The 14,487-nt window shown below is 35.1% G+C and overlaps 1 non-coding gene across 1 annotated transcript; it reads left to right on the plus strand.

Annotated features, from left to right (window-relative positions):
* Nucleotides 1–7,713: 7,713 nt before the first annotated feature.
* LOC136231548 (small nucleolar RNA R71) lies at nt 7,714–7,820 on the plus strand. Its single transcript, XR_010689921.1, has one exon. It is a non-coding gene; the product is annotated as a small nucleolar RNA R71 (small nucleolar RNA).
* The last annotated feature ends 6,667 nt before the right edge of the window (nt 7,821–14,487 follow it).

Below are 14,487 nucleotides of genomic sequence, written 5' to 3' on the forward strand. Positions count from 1 at the left end.
CCCATTTTCTTCAATAAATTGGCCCTTTGAAGTGCCGTGAGATCCAATGAAGGTAAACCAACATGAGACATATTTTGATAATCCGCTAATTCACCTCGAGCGCCCAAAACAATGCCGGTAATCAAATTACCCATAGGCACTTGCTTATTGCGGGACTTGGAAGCTCGAACTAAGTTAGTAAATATCATCTTAATACTATCAATTGTCAAACCCTTAAAAATAGCATCAAACACAACCAAATCACGAACTTGCACTTTTGAACTTTCAACCCGACCAAATAAGGAGAATGATAAAAACTTGTGAAAGAAGAATACACAATCATCCTTAATTAGTTTACTAGATGTATTCTTTGGACTAAAAACATCTAAACCGGTTAAAGTATTCCAAACCGTGTGTGAATCAAAAGGCTTTGGCTTTGAATAAAAATTTCGAGTAGGAAAACCAAACCAACGGTTCATGGCCTCATATCCAACATCATAACGAACTCCATCACTCCGAAAAGAGATAACTCATTTCTTCTTGTCATAGGTTAGAGTAACCAAAAACTCAATAATATGCGTTTTAAGACTAGGAAAACGCATACTAGCAAATCGTTTCCAACCAAGAACGGTAAGAAATTCATCAATACGCTCAGTAAAAGAAAGAGTATTTACCGTGTCGGTGTCAAGAAAAGGCATGTCGACGAACTCTATTAGGACATTAGAGAATCGGCGATATTTGCGTCCTTCGGCTTCCGACGTAATATCGAACGGTGCGTCATATTGAACCCGTAATCGATTGATTTCGGTGGCCTTGGCTTTGTTTGCAACGGTCTTTTGTCTAGGCATATTGGTTTTGTTTGTGAAATTTGGGTGAAATAGATGAAATTTGGGTAAAAATAGATGAAATTTGTGTGAAATAGATGAAGGTAAGAGTAAAAGATAATGGTGGTGAATTGGGGAAGAAGATGAATAGGGTAAATATTTATGGGGAAGATGAGTGAATATTGTTATTGGGAAGAGAAAAGATGATTGATTGGTGTAAAAATAGGTGATATAAATAGGTGTAAGTAATAGGTATTAATTAGGATAGTTGAATAGGTAGTAAATAGAGTAGGAATAGGAAAAGAGGGTGAAATTTCGCCCAATCCCGCACCTGCAGGTCGCAAGTCGCGACTGAGATTTTCAAAATCTCAGTCGCGACAGCAAGTAGGGAAGGGGCGAAATTTTGCCTAAAAAAATTTCCTCCGCTGTCTCAACTGAGATTCTGAAAAATCTGGGTAAAATTGGGACTGTTTTTTATGATTTTAACACTTCAAAACCAATTCCTCCGTGAAGTAAGTGACATTAATGTAAATATTAATCCCTGAAACTGAGATAAACAAAACTGAAAAATTAAATTGAAGGAAAACCAAAGGTTGTTCCTTAAATAAAAGAAATAAACTAATGAATTAATGCACTTTTATTCACTATTATAAACAATACCATAATATACATTTATATAGAAACATTATAAAAACATAATTGACAAACAATCACTCATATATATATTAAAAACAACAAACAGAAACACATAAAATATATATATATCCCTAACTAGATGACAGACGACGTGCATTGGCCCTGTTAATCTTCGTTTGAACGAAGACTTGCCTCTCTGGTGCAGAAAGGAATGTTGGACCAGAACGGAAAACTCGTTTGACAAGTCCCTCGTTCTCCAAGAACTCATAGTCTAAAATCGGGAATGGTTCTGTATCAGTCCAAGGAACAGAAATAGTTCCCTTGGCTCCTAAAATTATTCCACATATGATGTTGGCGAACCCAATCTTCCGTTTCTTCGAATGGGAAGCAGCAACTAACCCCTCCATTAAAATCTTTGAGGAGTTCACTAAGTTGCCTTGGAAAATGTCGCCCAACACATAAAGATCAGTATCTTTCACAATATTGCTACTGACTCGACCAAAAAGGCTGTGACAGAGGAATTTGTGCAGATACAACATGGAATTAGAATTAATGGATTTGTTGAAGGCAAGACGTGGATTGAATCGCCAAAATCCTGTTAGCATCCTCCACATATCTCTAGAAGTCATATCCCTTCCAGGATGGTGTTGAGTTGTGTCTCGGGGTGGAAATCCAAACCAATTATGTAGTTCTGGATTCCAAAAGTGAATACCTCCCCCTCACAACGAAAACTGAGACGAACACGTCTCTTGTTGACGAACCTAACGGTGGAGAAAAATTCCAGAACCCAATTTCCAATTATAGGAAATTTCATAGAAACAAATTTGGTCCAACCCAAATTAGTCAGATAGCGATCAATGTCTTCGCTTATCCCGAGTTCCTCGTTCAGAAACTCGTCCAGATACATCATGCCAAAGAATTGAGCATATCTGAATTGCAGAAAGCGTTTCCCCTCATCATGGTTATAAATGGGAAACCATGCACCATATCTATCGGAGATATCAACTCTCCCTTTTTGAGAAGAATTGTGTTTTTGAACGTTCTTCAAAGACTTAGTCATGTCTGTGATAGAAAAGAAAAATGAAGTCTGTAGGATTTGAGAATTTGAGAAAGAAATTTAGAAAGATGAAGTGAAAATGGAAGAAGTCTGATCCTACAGGAATATATAAGAACTATAAGTGAAAGGTTGTGTCTGTTAGAAAGAAATAGGTGTCAAAGTGATACCTCTTCGATTTAACTGACAGAAAATTTTGCAGAAAGAAGACTGCAATCCCTTACAGCTATTTCAAATGTAAAAAGACAGAAAATTTCTCAACTGAGATTTCCAAATCCTGTAACATAGAAAATCTCAACTGAGATTTCTGCATATATAATTTCTCAATAACACTTAACACTTAATGAAAATTTCATAACATGACTAAATTAAAATTTTAATGTGAACAAAACTCATTTGTACTTAATGATAAACATAAAAAATAAAAAATTAAAGTAAATAAATTAAATTAATTAAAAAAAACAAATAAATTAAAAAGAAAAGAATAAATTAAAAAGAAGAAGAATAATAATTATAAATAAAAAATAAATAATAAATAAAAAAACTATAAATTAAAAACATGAAAATCAAAGAAATTAATTTTTATAAAATTTATCCACGGATTCAATTGCTTGAATAGGAACTCCGTCGAAATAAATTTTGCAACGATTACCATTGACCTTAAATCGGTCGCCATTAGACTTTTCTAGCTCCAATATTCCGTAATCAAATGTTTGAACAACCAAAAATGGTCCAGCCCATCTAGATTTTAGTTTACCTGGAAATAACTTTAATCTAGAATTAAAAAGTAAGACCTTATCTCCAACATTAAAGTTTTTAATTCTGATTTTGGCATCATGCCACTTTTTAATTTTCTCCTTATAAATGCTCGCATTTTCGTAGGACAAATAGCGTAATTCATCCAACTCGTTTAAGTCAAACAAACGCTTTTTCCCTGTGCTTTGCAAATCATAATTAAGGGTTTTTATAGCCCAATATGCTTTATGTTCTAATTCAACCGGCAAATGACAAGCTTTACCATAGACTAATCTATAAGGTGTCATCCCGATAGGCGTTTTAAATGCAGTACGGTATGCCCATAGTGCATCGTCAAGTTTATGTGCCCAGTCTCTTCTAGAAGACGAAACTGTTTTCTCAAGTATCCATTTGAGTTCTCTATTTGAAATTTCTGCTTGACCATTCATTTGAGGATGGTACGGTGTAGAGATACGGTGGTGTACTCCGTATTTTTTCATAAGTAACTCAAAAGCTCTATTTACGAAGTGAGTACCATCATCGCTTACCATAACTCTAGGAACTCCAAATCGACAGAATATTGAATTTAAAAACTTAACAACTACTTTAGAATCATTTGTCGGGGTTGCAATTGCTTTAACCCACTTTGAAACATAATCTACGGCTACTAAAATATAATTTTTGCCAAAAGAAGGAGGAAAAGGACCCATGAAATCAATTCCCTATACGTCGAAGATTTCAACTTCCAATATGTTCTTAAGAGGCATCTCATCTTTCCTTCCTATATTCCCCGTTCTTTGACATTTATCACAGCGGATAATAAATGAACGGACATCTTTAAACAGAGTAGGCCAAAAGAATCCGCATTCAAGTATTCTAGCTGCTGTTTTGCTTACGCTATTATGACCTCCGTAAGCGCTAGCATGACATTCTATCATTATAGAGTCATGTTCAAACTCACTAACACATCTCCTAAGTATTCCATCGCCGCATGTTTTGAACAAGAATGGATCTTCCCAAAAATATTTCTTAACTTCTGAAAAGAATTTCTTCTTTTGCTGAGAAGTCAATCCATCTGGCACAACATGTGCAGCTAAGTAATTGGCTATATCCGCATACCATGGAGTTATGACACTTTGTAATTGCATGAGATGTTCATCGGGGAAATCATCTCGAATGCCTGATGTTTCACCGATGGGACCGTTTTCATCCTCAAGTCTTGATAGATGATCGGCGACCAGGTTTTCAACTCCCTTTTTGTCTTTAATCTCAATGTCAAATTCTTGCAATAGTAAAACCCATCTAATAAGACGTGGTTTTGCATCTTTCTGAGCAAATAAATATCGTAAAGCTGCATGATCAGTATAAATGATAACTTTGGATCCTAACAAATAAGATCGGAACTTATCGCATGCAAAAACTACTGCTAACATTTCTTTTTCAGTTGCGGTGTAATTTAGCTGTGCACCAGACAAAGTGTGACTCACATAATATATAACATGAAGTTTCTTATCCTTCCTTTGACCTAATACACATCCTACAGCTAAGTCACTCGCATCACACATAATTTCGAAAGGTAGATTCCAATCGGGTTTTGATATTATAGGTGTACTGACTAAAGCCGTTTTCAAGGTATTGAAAGCTTGTAAACAATCTTTATTAAAATCAAAAGTTGAATCCTTCATAAGCAAATTAGTAAGTGGTTTGGAGATTACAGAAAAGTTCTTTATAAACCGTCTGTAAAAACCTGCATGACCTAAAAATGATCTAACTCCCTTAATAGTGGTTGTTGGGGGTAATTTTTCTATAACTGAAGTCTTTGCTCTATCCACTTCTAAACCTTTTTCAGAAATCTTATGACCTAAAACAATTCCTTCGTCTACCATGAAATGACATTTTTCCCAATTTAAAACTAAATTCGTTTCCTCACATCTAGACAATACTTTATCTAAGTTCTGTAAACATGCATCGAAAGAATCTCCATAAACTGAAAAGTCATCCATGAAAACTTCCATTATGTCTTCAATGAAGTCATTAAATATTGCTGTCATACATCGTTGAAAAGTTGCGGGTGCATTACATAGACCAAAAGGCATTCTCCTATATGCAAAAGTTCCATAAGGACATGTGAAGGTTGTTTTATCTTGGTCATCCGGGTAAATGTAAATTTGAAAGAATCCGGAGTAACCGTCTAGGAAACAGTAAAATGCATGACCGGCTATCCTTTCGATCATTTGATCAATGAAAGGTAGAGGAAAATGATCTTTCCTAGTAGATTTATTTAGGTTCCTATAGTCTATACAAACCCTCCAACCGGTGGTGGTTCGTGTAGGTATCATTTCGCCTTCATCATTTCTTACAACAGTTATGCCTCCCTTTTTAGGTACACAATGGATTGGACTAACCTATTCACTATCCGAGATCGGATAAATGATTCCATTGTCTAAAAGTTTAGTAATCTCATTTTTGACTACTTCTTTCATGTTCGGATTTAAGCGTCTTTGCCTATCCGCTTTAGGTGGCTTATCCTCTTCTAAGTGAATTCTATGCATTACTATACTAGGATTAATTCCTTTTAGGTCTGAAATTTGCCATCCCATACTTCCTATCCTATTTCTAACAACTTCTTTCAATTTTTCTTCTTGATCGCTTGTTAATTTGTTAGAAATAATTATAGGTAGAGAATCGCCTTCGCCTAAGAAAGCGTACCTCAAATGACTGGGTAACTCTTTAAGTTCTAATTTAGGGGGTGTTACAATTGAAGGCGGAACTGGTCCATCTTCTCTAATCAAAGGCTCTGGGTCCTTATCATCTAATTCCTCATCTATTATAGGTTCAATTATTTCTTCACTTTGAATTATATCATTGACACATTCCTCGACTAAATCAAGTTTCATACAAGCGAATTCCTCCATAGGGTATTTCATCGCTTTGTTCATGTTAAACTCGACCTTATCTTCTCCTATCCTTAAAACTACCTTCCCTTCCGACACATCTACTAGAGCGCGTCCCATGTTCATAAACGGTCTACCGAAAATTAAAGGACAATTTACATCATATGCAAAGTCTAATATAACAAAATCGGTAGGAAAAATAAATTTATCAACTTTGACTAAAACATCTTCAATTATACCATATGGCCTCTTAGTGGTTTGATCCGCTAATTGCAAAACCATATTGGTACGTTTGATATCTTCTTCTAAACCTAACTTGTTAAAAATAGACAATGGCATTAAGTTTATACTTGCTCCTAAATCACAAAGACAACTTGGGAATTCAATATCTCCCAACTTACACGGAATAGTAAAACATCCGGGATCCTTGAGTTTAGTGGGCAAATTACTTGATACTATTGAACTACAGTCTTCAGTTAACGAAATGGATGAAATTCCTTCCCAACTGATTTTCTTTGAAATCAAATCCTTTAAAAACTTACCATAGTTAGGAATTTGTGTTATTGCATCCATAAATGTCAAATTGATATGCAAATTTTTAAGTTTATCCAAAAACGTTAGAAGTTGTTTATCATAGTCCTTATTTCGGACTTTGTGTGGAAAAGGTGGTTTGGGTACAAAAGTTTTGGTACCTGCGTCAGATGGTGAAATATTTGTGTTTAAGATATCCTCTTTGGACTTTGGTAAATCATTTCCTGATAATGTTGCATCTTTGGGCATTTCAGGCCCTTGATAATTTTTCCCTGAACAAAGAGTAATAGCCTTCACCTGCTCTTTCGGATTTTCTTCCGTATGGCTGGGAAGACTTCCCTCTTTTCGGGATGGAATTGATTTAGCAAGTTGACCAATTTGAATCTCCAAATTATGGATGCTAGATGAGTGGTTTTTAATAAGCTGATCGAATTTATTTTCGATCCGTTTAAAACCATCGTCGTGATTACTTATTTTTCCACTGATAGCATCTATAAACTTGTCGATTTTAGAAGATAAAGTGTTAATCGTATCTCTTGACTGATTTTGATAATTAGTGGTACGATTTTGATTAGCACTGATATTATTGTTACTGTTATCTTTCCAGTTAAAGTTAGGATGGTTCCTCCATCCAGAATTATAAGTATTAGAATAAGGATTATTAGTTTGGTTTTGCCCTTGGACAAAATTTACCTGTTCGATCTCACTCATATTTTCGTAATCCACATCTGTTTGGATTGGATTGCCATTGGTATCTCGCGGTGCCATAAATTGGTCAATTTTGTGCGATAAAGCAGAAAATTGGGCTTGTAGCATCGCGACTGGATCAAGTTCAACTGTACCTTTAACTGATGGTGAGGCTGAGGATGATGGTTTCGCCACCGGCATATGTCCACGTTCCGCGGGCCATATACTGCTGTTGATTGCCATTTCCTCCAAAAGTTCTCTCGCTTGGGCTGATGTTTTCTTCATAAATAGCCCTCCCGAAATAGCATCTAATGAACCCCTAGTTGTAGGATTTAGTCCATTGTAAAATGTTTGCATTAAAAGTTCAGCGGGTAATTGGTGGTGTGGGCATAAACGTTGAAGTTCTTTAAAACGTTCCCAAGTTTCATAAAGAGTCTCATTATCATTTTGAGAAAAAGATGTTAACTCCTTTATGACTCTTGCGGTTTTTGCTAAAGGAAAATATTTCGATAAAAACGCTTGGGCTAATTGTTCCCAAGTGGCAAAAGTTGCGGCTGGCATAGAAGTTAACCATTCTTTGGCTCTATCCTTCAAAGTGAAAGGAAAGAGGCGAAGTTTGATTGCTTCTGCAGTCACATCTGGGATTTTAAAAGTGTCACAAATTTCTAGGAAATTTGTTAAATGGGTGTTAGGATTTTCGTTAGGTAACCCGTAAAATGTTACATTATTTTGCAACATATTAAGCAAAGCTGGCTTAATTTCAAATTGATTTGCGGTGATTCTGGGTCTAACGATACTATTGGTTACACCGGCCACACCTGGCCTAGCGTATTCCATAAGTGTTGGTGGGTCTGCCATTTTTTCTGGCTCGGTATGTGTTTTTACTGGGGTCTTATTTTTGTTTTTCTTATTTTTCTTGTTCTTCCTAATGGTTTTCTCAATTTCTGGGTCTATAGGGTCTGGTACAATGCCTGACCTTCGAGAACTGCGCATGAACCTGAAATCTTGCACGAATCGAAACTACCTACAAAACAAAATTTTTGAAAAATAAATAAATTAGTATATGAAAACTTTTAAATTATAAAAGTTAAAATAAGTATGTTTAAACCTAGATTCGAAATAAAACACGAAAAATTTAAAATTTTGTCAAAAATTTTGGCGTTCCCCGGCAACGGCGCCAAAAACTTGTTGAGCGATTTCCGCAAGTGCACGGTATACGCTTGTAGTAATAAAAGATATCGAACCCACAGGGAACGCTTTTTAACTAAAACTTTATTTAATTCGGTTTAATCACGTGTTTAGGTTTAATAAAAGAAATACGTTTAGTTGATGAATAGGTTTTGGTAAATTAGGATTAGATAGAAGTATTATATCGAGTTTAGAGAACAATTCCGTTTTGGAATTTTGATTATAAAGCAGATACTTCCGTAATCGGAATAAAATAGAACTTATTTTCATAAAGCAAAGTAAACAACTTTAACTTTGTGAGATTATGGACATGTAACAATATAGCGATTTACTCAATTGAATGGCTTCGAACTATAGAAATCCCCCTGGCGTTGAGATGATTCCTACCTTAATCAAACTAGTGTTTTATTTCTGATAAGCCGCGATCAGCGATCATGTCATCCATAAAAACTAAATTCGTTAAGTGTTCAACAAAGTTCTTATATGAATAAGATGGAATAGAACGTTTTAATAAAAACACCAATTTATCATTTTGAAAATCATTTTGTCAGAACAATATCAAAATAACAACAGTAAGAATGTATTGAATAAATAAGTATATCATTAATGAAATGTGAATTTCCACAAGTTAACAGAGAAGTAGAAACTTGGATAGCATTGCAACGAAAACTTTGAGATTCGGGTCGTCAATCTTTCTCTCAAACTCCGTAGGCTCGTCAAACCTCATGTGCTTCAGCCGTCAATTCTTCTCGCTGGATCTTCGGAATAGAGACTGGTCTCGTCCACTATCAGAATGAAAACTAAACTAATACTGTGTTTATAACTAATCTAAATACAATTCGTGTACAACACGATTGTTTACAGAAATGAAATCTAACTTTCTGATTCTTTTCTGAATCAGAAACTCAACATAACAACTTTCTTCTCTAATTTCTCTAACTTTTCCAACTTAACCAACCTTGATTTCTGAAATGGATCACTTATTTATAGTTGTTGAAGGGTTGTAAATGACGGGTCGTGTCTGCTGGTGAAGGGTCGCTTTTATCCGAACGAACAGACGCGTTTTTTTGAATTTAAACATGTGTTTTGTGTGCAGGGAGGTTCGCTTTCACGACTGAGATTCTGAAAATCTCAGTCGCGACAGGGGATATAGGGGCGAGCTTGAAAACTTCATTTCCCCCAATCTGGCCTCCGCAAGTCGCGACTGAGATGTTCTCCCTGTCTCTCGACTGCTTTTCGTCCTCCTCGAGCGTTCTTCTAACTGATATGCATTCTCGGTACGTTTTTAAGGTTTTTCGTCCATTTTAGCTCCGTTTTAGCTCCGTTTTTGCTCCTATTTGGATTTTACCAAATATTTAGGTACCTTGCATCAAAGAAGTAAATAAAGACGTAAAAGTATTCTAAATGAATATAATTAACATGATTTCAATGTAAATTTAATGTATTTATGTATGATAATTTAGGTATATTTTGGGCTTAACACTTGTAGATCTTTATACCAAGTATATAGGCTGCTTCACCGAGGTCTTTCATTGAGAAGTTACCGGATAACCATATTTTCACTGACTGTAATAGAGTAATGTCATTTCCCATTAACAGTATATCGTCCACATATAGTATGAGAAATGCTATAGAGCTCCCACTTGCTTTCTTGTAAATGCAAGCTTCTTCGCAATTTTGTTCGAAACCAAATTGTTTTATGGTTTCGTCAAAACGCTTGTTCCAGCTTCTAGATGCTTGCTTGAGTCCATAAATAGATCTCTGAAGTTTGCAAACTTTATTTGCATCCTTTGATATGAAACCTTCAGGTTGCATCATGTATACATCCTCAAGCAGGTTTCCGTTTAGGAAAGCTGTTTTCACATCCATTTGCCAAATCTCATAATCAAAATGAGCGGCAATTGCAAGCATGATTCTCATTGATTTGGACATACCAACGGGAGAGAAGGTTTCGTCATAATCAACACCTTGTTTTTGATGATATCCTTTCGCTACCAACCTAGCCTTGTAGGTGCTAACCTTTCCATCCATGTCAGTCTTCTTTTTGAAGATCCATCTGCACCCAATGGGTTTTATCCCTTCGGGTGGATCAACCAAAGTCCAAACTTGGTTAGTATACATGGAATCCATTTCAGAATCCATGGCCTCAATGTTGGGGTTTAGTGTCCTATAGTCAATTGTTGCGGGATACAAACTTATTGTAAATGAATTGTTCTTTATATCATTTGTTTTAATGAGATAGATGTTTTATAACTATATAAAGGCAATCCCTTTTAAGCACTAAATAAAGTCTAATAAAAGGAAATCCGTAAGTTTGTTTAAAGTGATTATAAAGTGTTAATACAAGCATGAAGTGAGACAAAACTTTATAATAAACTAATAAACTTAAAACCGCCCCAAGTCAAGTGATATATTTAGGATTGATATATCACAGTTGAGACTTGTATGTAACAATGTCTTCTGTCTGATAGAAAGCTGATCTCACAAGCTTCACATATATAGATATCTGGACAGTTACATAGATCCGGTGAAACGTTGTTCATTAGGATTGGGGATCCGACTTGAGATAACAGGATGGGTAGATTCATCCTTGTCAACTGTTCATCTCATTGGTATTAATAGGTATAACTAATCCTCAGACTCAAAGGAATGTTAATTGGTCATCCTGAATTACTGAATGTGAGACTTTGATCCTGTGGTCCCACGATCCTTAACAGAGATGACTCTGGGGTGTGAACTGCAAAGGTTGGGTGTCACAGGAAGTAATTTCAGGGTAGTTATACATTGGATTGAGCATTTATCACTCCCGATTAATGGGAGATACATCCAAGGATCGCTTGTGGAAGACTCGACTCTAAACCCTTACAAGGTGATAGCTTAAGAGTAGAAATTCGGATTTCACTTAACCTATCTTTTTGAGTTGACTCGGCCAATAACAAGTAAAATGAACGTCTCGCTATATGTGACTTGACATTACCCATAGTCATAAGATTCAGTTCAAGGATGTAGTTGATAAAGGATCGTATTATACCGTAACTAATACGGAAGGGTTAACGACAGAATCAACCTGTCTTCTTAACGGACTCTGGGGGAATGATTACGGACTTGCCAATAACATACTATGTACATCATTCCGTTATGCAAGGGATTAAATATAATTCTTGAAGAAATTAATTTAATAGGTTGCATACGGCCAGAAGTAGTAAGGACCTAATGGATTACACATAAGACTTGGAACCAAAAGAGAGATGGATATGATTAATAGATGGAAGCCCAATTAAGCCCAGTAAGGCCCAAATACTAGGAGGGGGCCGAAATTTATATATGTTAGTAAGGAATTAATTTTATTCCATTAATCCTAATTAGATTAGGATTGTGAATTAAATTAATTAAGAGATAATTTAATTAGGAGTTTTAATTAGATTAATATACTCCTATTATTATCCAATTAGGTTATTTATTATTATCCTAAATGTATTTGATATATTATAAGATAATAATTAGGAATCCTATTCCGAATGGAATTCCTATTAAGTAACCTATTCCTATCTAACTAGGGTTTAGATACAAGCTAATATATATACCCCCTATAGTGAATTTCGACCAAGTCTAATCCCTCCCCTATAAGTGATTTTCGAAATTGCTATTTTAGAGAGAGAAAAGAATTCTATTCCCAAGTTCGTGAACAAGAATTCATACGACATTCCATCGATTGATTAATCTTATTCATCCCTCTTTCTCTTTGATCTTGTGTTGGTTTGTTAGAGGCAATCTATTTTAGTTGCATCTCATAAGGGTTGATTTCATCTTAGCCTCACCGTATTAATCTTTGTGTTTGGAATCTCGGAGAAGAATTGTGGGCGCTTCTTTAACAACGGTAGATTGTTCATCGAAAGGTATTCCTTCTTATCCCTCTTTATATGAAATAACGATTAACGGATCCTATGGTTAAAAGGAAGTAGGCTAAATTTTTTATATTTCCGCTGCTATACCTTAGCCTTAATTTCCTTCAGTGGTATCAGAGCCATCGTTAAATCCGTTATTTCATATATGAAAATATAGAAGTTTTCAATAGGATTGAATAAATATTTATGGTTAGGATTAATTGACAAATAGTATTGATTGATTAATTCTAAAGATAAATAAAGTTTTGATTAATTGTTAATTAAAACTGATTACGCTTATGTTCCTAATTATTTCGGTTGATAATCATTATAACAAAATCTATTAGTTTTATAGTTAGATTGATAAAATTAGTTTTATTAATTCTAAATGATAAAACGGAAATCTATTGTAGTTTTTCCTATTTCTGAAAATCGTTTTAAAATTGTTTTAGAACTGATATATATATATATATATAAAATATATATAAAAAAATATGACAGCAGCCCGAGTCGCGCCTCACGGCGCGACTGGCCGCTGTCACGCGGCTGCTGCCTCGCGGCAGCGGCCGCGTGCGACGCAGGGCGCCGCTGCTGCAGCGCCCCGCGTGGCCAAAGGGGCTGCTGCCAATCAGCAGCAGCCCGCCCTCGGGCCCAGCCCGATACCCACTTGTTTTTAAAATATGTTTAAAATCGTTTTATGTTAAATGTAGATATATGTTTCAGAAATTAATAGTTTTCTGTTTTGATTATCGAATGAATAATTCGTTTAAATGTTTGTTTTTACCAATATGTAAATCAAAGTGTTAAATGAATTAAAATCAAAATAAATGGGACGAGCATAATCAACGTTTTATATGGTTATATTAATCTAAGGATTAATATAAAGATACAAAACGATTAGAAGTAAAATTGGATGAAAGTTAATTTGACGAGTTAATGTGATTAACCTAAATATTACATAAGCCGGTTATGTAATCAACCAATTAAATTTATTTAATTGAGTCTATGCATATTTGGAGTTATGGACATATTTGGACCCTCTTTTAGTCTTTTGGTATTTTTGAAATAGGGCATGCGCGTCCTGCCTTTCTACTATCTATTGTAATTTCTCCTCTCATCTAATTCCCTTCAATTCAGTTGAAGTTTTCTTATAGTAGTATAGAAATTAATATGTAATTTCAAGGCGCCAAGGAGAAGACGGAGGACCTAAAGAGAAATATGTAATAGTTAGTATTTCCTTAGGTTTGGCCTTTTATTCTGTCTCTGGCTCGACGGAATAATTTAGATGATATGTCCATAACGCCAATGTATGTGAATGTATGTATGTCTGATGTATGCTAAAGCAAATCAAGACTAAGTTAGATTATGAGACTTAAATAAAATCCCTCATTAAAAAAGTTAAGTAAATAAGTAAGTTATTAAAATCGGTTGCCCCTCCCTAATATTATAATTCAGCCGGCAGTACTGGGGGCCTTTGGGTTGTTGAGTAAACTCAAGCTCGGGGTATTATGGTAACACCTGAATTATCGAAAATCATTTTTCATGAATATGGGGTAATACTTAAATTAGATTATGATAATTGGATGAGTAAACTCATGTTGTCATAAACTAATGGGCAAAACGGTTGGGATTAATATGAATAGCATATTAGTTACTAATGTGGTTAGTAACCCAATAACCTAGGAATCACATTAAAGATGTGATTGATTGTATGAATCTACCTAATGAATGAGACTAGCTTGTTGAGTAAACTCAAGGCGAAATCTCAGGAGTTAGGATCCTAGCTCACTAAAGGATTTGTGAAATTCTTCGAATTAATATGGAGGGTTATTAATTTGGCAAAATAGTGGGAGCAATCTGAAATAAATTAAAAGGCCTATAATTTTAGATTGTTAAACTTTAAAGCAAATGAATGACATACGTTTACTCTTTCTCACTCTCAGGTTTTGTTTAAACACACACTCTTAAAATCATGACTAAAACCAATCTGCAAAACATCCTTACCGATAACAAATTGAATGGTTCAAACTTCACCGACTGGTTTCGTAACCTCAAAATTGTTTTGAAGTTCGAGA

Source organism: Euphorbia lathyris, chromosome 5 (assembly GCF_963576675.1).
Source record: "Euphorbia lathyris chromosome 5, ddEupLath1.1, whole genome shotgun sequence".
Lineage (NCBI taxonomy): Eukaryota > Viridiplantae > Streptophyta > Magnoliopsida > Malpighiales > Euphorbiaceae > Euphorbia > Euphorbia lathyris.